This window comes from Camelus ferus, chromosome 32, assembly GCF_009834535.1.
Source record: "Camelus ferus isolate YT-003-E chromosome 32, BCGSAC_Cfer_1.0, whole genome shotgun sequence".
Classification (NCBI taxonomy): Eukaryota; Metazoa; Chordata; class Mammalia; order Artiodactyla; family Camelidae; genus Camelus; species Camelus ferus.
Genome location: NC_045727.1, coordinates 6,252,803 through 6,259,612, shown reverse-complemented (window position 1 = coordinate 6,259,612; position 6,810 = coordinate 6,252,803).

Sequence of the window (6,810 nt, the reverse complement as noted above, 5' to 3'; positions counted from 1 at the left end):
AAGCAGTTGTGTGAGGCAGGTTTCGTGTCATTACATTTTTGGGAAACTAATTGTTGTTGATTGATTTGTACAAGCATATGGTGTTTGTTGATATAAAGCATTTAATGATGAGTTGGTTTCATTCCATGCCCACACTTTCTTTCCTGGGAGTCCTGCAAGAACATCATTGTGGGGGATATGACATCCTGAATTTTACATGGCTTTAAGCCAGGGATGCAGCAATTATGTGATGCGGTGAAGATTTGAACCCAGATTCTTTCAGTTCTGTGATGCATAACATTTGAGTTCTTGTTATGCACGAGCTAATTTCGTATGTGTTTATCCTCTCTGCTTTATGTCATTGTGACAACAGCAACCCTTGACAATGGCTTTCCTGGTTTAAGCCCCTCCCACTGCTTACTAGCTGTAGGAACCTGGGTCAGTTGGCCCACCCCCATTTCTTTCTTGTAATGATGGGACTAATTGCCTCTTCCCCACAAGAGTGTCATTCATTCATCTGGTCACTAAGCATCTATTGAGCGTCTTATGCTAAGCGTTTTGCTACGTACTGGGTATCTTACTGGAAGACAAAATGGGCACCATCTCTGATTTCAAGGAGCATCCTGTCCAGGCTAAAATAAGATTATTTATATAAAACTCTCAGCGTAAAACCTGGCATATAAAACATGCTTAATGAAAGTTAACATTATTATTACTATTGTGGCAAAAATCCTTTCCATAAAACAGGGTTTTTGTAGGGGGCCAGCATGAGATAAGACTGGAAGGGGACTTGGAGACATCCAGAAGAGACTTCAAATGCTAGTTTTTTGTTTTTCTTTTTTTTCCTACGTGCAGTAGCGACCTTCATGATTCCTTATGCTTTCAAAGCGTTTTTAGGTCTTCTCTTTCTCTTTTTCATCATCCACACAAGCCAGATGTGTACATGTCTTTAAATTTCCATAAACATACCCCTCTCTGTGGGAATAAATGTATTTTCCCTTGCTTGTGGACCCCATGTGTTTGATTCACCCGGAAAGGTGTGGAAACCACCCAGACACGGTGCTAATGGGATGTGACAGAACTCACAGCTTCCCCGGGCCTGGAAGGAAGGATGTTGACGAAAGAAAGCTTAATGAGCTTCCACCCACATTTCAATTATCCTAACAAGCTGCCAGAGGAAGCCCTGTTTGCAGTACTGTGTTCTGGAAAGTTTTGACAAGCCCAGGAGGGATCTCTCTGGCTGAATCTGAGAATGTCTAAGGGAGGAAAACAGTCTTCATCTGGGAGAGGGATGTACGGATGACAGAGCCAAGCTAGCAGTCAGCTTTGTCCCCTGGGATTTTCTGAGGGTCCTCTGCTCAAAAGCAATTCCCTCATTAGCCATCTTAGTGCAGCTGTATCGGCTATCTACTGCCACGATAGCACTGCATAACAAGCACACAACGTCGGCAGCATATGATTACAGTTATTTTTAATCACAAGTCACTGGGTCGGCTGGGCATTTCTGGTCCCCTGAGCTGAGCCCAGGGATGTTCACACACATCTCTGTGGGTAGTTGGGTGACTCTGCTGATCTTGGTTGGGTCATCTCACATGCCTGGGACGACTGGGCTGACTCAGATCTTCTCCACGTGGTCCCTGATCCTACCACAGGTTTGTTCACAGGGCAACAGAAGGGTTCCTAAAGAAAGGCTGTCTTCGTGAAGGATCTCTTGATCCCGGGCTCAGGAAAGATATCATGTTACTTTGGCTGAATCCGACTGATGAAAGTAATGACAAGGTTAGCTGGAATTCAAGGTTTGGGAAATGGACTCCATCCTCTGATGGGAGGGGCTACAAAGTCATGTGGCAAAGAGTGTGGATACAGGAAGACCATTGATTGGGTCCATCAGTGCAGTCAATCTCCCACAACAATGTAAAAATAGCCACCATGGTTGAGTAGCAACTCTATGCCTATTTTTATGTTTTTACAAGAGGATGTTAAAGTGGGATGCTTTGGGTCTTGGTTTCATCTGAGGCCCCACAGGCCAAAAGTAAAATGAGATGTTCAAACACCTGACATTTCAAAGCAAGATGCTGGCTTTTCAAAGTTTCCAGGCAAATTTAGTTTTGTAACTGTACAAAGTTTCCACCTCTAGGGTGTAAAAAAAAGTTGAAGTTGGAAAGTGGGCGGAGGATTTTTTTGGAGGAAGTATTCCAATGGGAAGTGAGTCTCAGTCCCCCGTGGGAAGAGGAGAGGCAGTTACTCCTGATCACAGACTTGTGAGAGCAACTTCAAGGAGATGGCTCTGGTTTCCTGTATGTTCCCTGGAGTCTGGGGAGGATGAGTGTCTGACTCAGACCTGGCAAATGTAGAGATTAGCAGTCTGTGGCTGGAGATTGTCAAGATCACAGGATGAGGGAAGAGGGTAACAGTGGAAGCAGGTGCCAAGGATGCATGAGTTTCCCATGAGTTGAGCAGATGTGTAGAAACTGGGCACAAGCAAGAATAAGCCAGAAAGAAGAGCAAGGAGGAGAGCCCCAGCCAGATGGAAGACGGTCTTTCACAATCAAACCTCAAAATTGACATCCCACCACTTTCACTGTAATCTGTTAATTAGAAGCAAGTCATAAGGTCCAGCCCCAAGGACCACAGAGGACCACAGAGGGTATGTAAATACCAGGAGGAGGAGATCATTGCAGGAGGGTGGTCATCAGAGAAGTTTGTCTGCCACACACATTGATTTTATTAGAGCAACGTACCACTGCCATTGGCCAAAGGTCCGCTATCATCAATACATGGATCTACAATGTCTGTGATATGAACAGTACTCACTCGTCTCCCGTGCGTCACACCCGCCAGTCATATGTGGTTGCCTGGAGGAGATGCTGTAACATCCTTTTCAAACGTCTTATTCTGGAAACTTTCAGCCATTTACAAAAGCAAGGGAAATAATAACATAAAATAATAAAATAAACATGGTCATTCTGTTTCATTCATGCCCCGAATATTTCCCTACAAGCCACCAGTTATTATAAAGCACATCTTAGACATTCACAGTATTTCATCTTTAATAATTCAGCATGAAAGATATCCAGATGGCCAACAGGCACATGAAAAGATGCTCAATGTTGCTACTTATTAGAGAAATGCAAATCAAAACTACAGTGAAGTATCATCTCACACCAGTCAGAATGGCCATCACCAAAAAGTCTACAAATAATAAATGCTGGAGAGGGTGTGGAGAAAAGGGAACCCTCCTACACTGTTGGTGGGAATGTAAATTGCTGCAGCCACTGTGGAAGACAGTATGGAGGTTCCTTAAACAACTAAAAATGGACTTACCGTATGATCCAGCAATCCCACTCAATCCTAGGCATATATCCGGAGAAAACTCTAATTCGAAAAGATACATGCACCCCAATGGTCATAGCAGCACTGTTTACAATAGCCAAGACATGGAAGCAACCTACATGTCCACTGACAGACGATTGGATAAAGAAATTGTGGTGTGTATGTACATATGTATACATACACACAGTGGAATACTACTCAACCATAAAAAAGAATGAAATAATGCCATTTGTAGCAACATGGATGGACCTAGAGATTATCATACTAAGTGAAGTAAGTCAGACAAAGACAAATATTGTATGATATCACTTATATGTGAAATCTAAAAAAAAAAAGATGCAAATGAACTTATTTACAAACTGGAAATAGACTCACAGACATAGAAAACAAACTATGGTTATCAAATGGGGTAAGTGTTATCCCAGGGGTGGGGAGGGATAACTTAGGAGTTTGGGATTAACATATATACACTACTATATATAAAATAAACAACTAGGGCCTACTGTAAGGCATAGGGAACTATATTCAATATCTGGTAATAACCTATAATATGAAATAATCTGAAAAAGAATATGTATATATGTATGAGTATAACTGAATCACTTTTCTGTGCACCTGAAATTAACACAACACTGTAAATCAACTATACTTCAAATAAAAAAAAAAGTTGTTGGGGGGAGGGTATAGCTCAAGTGGCAGAGCGCATGCTTAGCATGCTTGAGCCCCTGGGTTCAATCCCCAGTACCTCCTCTAAGAATAAATAAACCGAATTACCTCCCTCCACCAAAAAAAAAAAAAAGAATGCCAACTAAACGGAAACACTCTGGTTTTCCACATGTGAGAGCAAGTGTTTAGGATGGAGGACATGTGATGTAAATTTCTTTAAGTCATCCCAGTATTCTTTCTAAACTGGAAGTGGTAAGGTAGTAGTTTTAAGCAAAGAGATAATATAGATAAGAGCTTAAAAAAAAAAAGTTGTTACTTCTGTCTGAAACTATCCCCCATACCCTCCTCTTTGCCTGACAAATTCCTGATCCCTCAGGGCTCAGCATAAATCTCGTTTGATCAGTGAATACTTCTCTGTCTTCCCTAGCTGAAGTTTCATGCCTTTCATGGGTACCTATCTCAGGCTCGGTCTGCCTTTCCCTCAACTACGATCTCGATAAGGCAAAGACTACATCTGTCTCACCCCTGGAACATCGTAGGCCCTCAAGAAATATTTGCTGATTGTTCTTTAAAAATGAAGAAATTTTATTTTAAATGTTAAAATAATTTTAAAACTGTGTTTACTGAAGTCTCTTTAAAAACATCCCAGAGCACTGAGGCATTCCCCTCGTAAAACAGGGCAAAACTTTTTTTTTTTAATTCTTTTATTCTTCCTTTTTTTTATTGAAGTATAGTCAGTTATAATGTGTCAATTTCTGGTGCACAGTCTAATGTTTCATTTACACATACATATATTTGTTTTCTTATTCTTTCGCTTTATGGGTTACTACAGGATATTGAATCTAGTTCAAAACAGGGCAAAACCTGAAATTAACTTTCTTCTCCCCATCGCTGTTCCCACAGCCGACCCCAACAGAGTTTTCTCTATTGTGTAAACTCCCCAGAATCTGCAGACATAAGCATGTCGAGTGCTTTGTGCTCTTCATCCTTCTCTTTGGTGAAGCTCTTCCTCCCGCTAAGTAATGCAGCCCTTCTGTGTCCTTTGACTTTTCATATTCACCTATTATCCAGATGCTAGACAGCAAAGAAGGCCTTGGAGATCGCCCCAATCATCCTGCCTCCTTGACGGTGGGACAGGATTGTAAACTCCTGAAGACATGATTTTTTTTTTTTTTTTTTGCCCCTTTCCTTCCCAGCTGTGTTTTCAGTGGTTAGAATCACGCCTAGCACATTGTTCGTATTTAATCAAGATTTATTGGCTGAATGCTCTATTTTCTTTTAAACTTGTCAAATATTTTGGTTGTTGTTAAATGAACGGATGAATGAGTTAACAAGAAGTGTTTCAGGAGAGAAAGGAAGCAAAGAAAAGATTAACACATAGAAGAATATTTTCTCTATTTGGAGGTCTAGGATGGGAAGGGAGTTTGAAGAACCAAGTAGCCAAGCCAAGCAGAACACAGCCCCTGGTCATCCTCAGACTGAAGGGCCGTCTGCTGCTGAATCGGCAGGATGAGGGCTAGGTATAGCTTGGCAGCGGGGCAGTAGTCTGGCTTTCAGTTTCCTTCTCTGTTTCAGTGTAATTGAATTAGCATCCATGGAGACCGTCTCCCAGACATCAGCAAGTGAACTACTGCAGAGCCGTTGCTGAGACTTGTCTGGCATTACCAAGCATTGAATTGCCATCCCATCCCGCACCTCACCTTGTTGCTTTGCACATGCTCGTTAGAGGAAATTAAGGTGGATGCCACAAGCCTGGGAACAATTAAAATCTTCTCAGCCGATTCCCAGCAGCAGTGCCCAAGTTCTTCTAAGTTCACAGGTTGGCTCAGCTGGTGTGCACGATTCTGTGGATGTGCTTTCGTTGTGTTGAGTGATGGGTATCCGTTCATTTTGCTCCGGCTGAGGGTGAGGGCGTAGAGGAAAGAGGACTTCTGGGGGCAGTCACGATTTGAACCAACCAGAATAGCATCCCTAGTGGATGCTGCCACCATCGATACTGCCTTCCTGCTGGGAAGTTTTTCTCAAGACAGTTCTAAGCAATGGGGCTTGAAGGTGGGTCAAAGTCAGGGTCCAGGAAGACTGCACCCAGCATTGAGTCCAGACGACAATTTAAGACTAGAAGTTGGGAGGACTAAGAGCAGGATGAAGTGGGGAGTGAAGAATGGCCTTGGGCAGATGATTAAGAATGAAGGTTGAGGACATGAAGAGAGTGCTAGATTGAACATACTTTGAGGCTAGGAGTGGCCACTTAGGATTGTGTTTTACCAGCTGACCGCTGGTAGGGAGCAGAGTGGTGTGGGAGACAGAGCAGAGTTTTGGAGAAATACCAATCTGAGATCAAATTCCAGTCTTCCCATGACTGATGTGGGTTAAACAACTTCACCCCAGGATCTGCTTCCTCAGTGAAGAAGACATTTATCTTGCAGGATTTGGAGAGGATCAGGGTTGTGCTAAAGACTAGAGGTATTACATATAATCTAGGTTTGGGTTGCGCCAGAGAGGGACCTTGAGATCAGGATTGGAGGGCAAATAGTTTATTTGGGGGATGATGGAGGGGGATTGGGAGAATCAGGCAGGAAAGAGGAAGAAGCCATTGAAGGATTTGTTATCAAGTCAGTGACCACCGTGGGCATGAAATTATCTGACAGGGAACTCTGAAAAACCATGCAGAATGAATTCCTTAGAGTCAAGCCAACTCAGAAATGAGCGATCAGGGAACTTCACACACAAAGCCTCATCAGTCATCGGCTGAGGGCTACTCCTAGGGGCTGCTCGTTCCCTGGCACTTCTGGTCTGCCTGGGGATTGGGGCAAACCGGTTCTTCTGCATCTT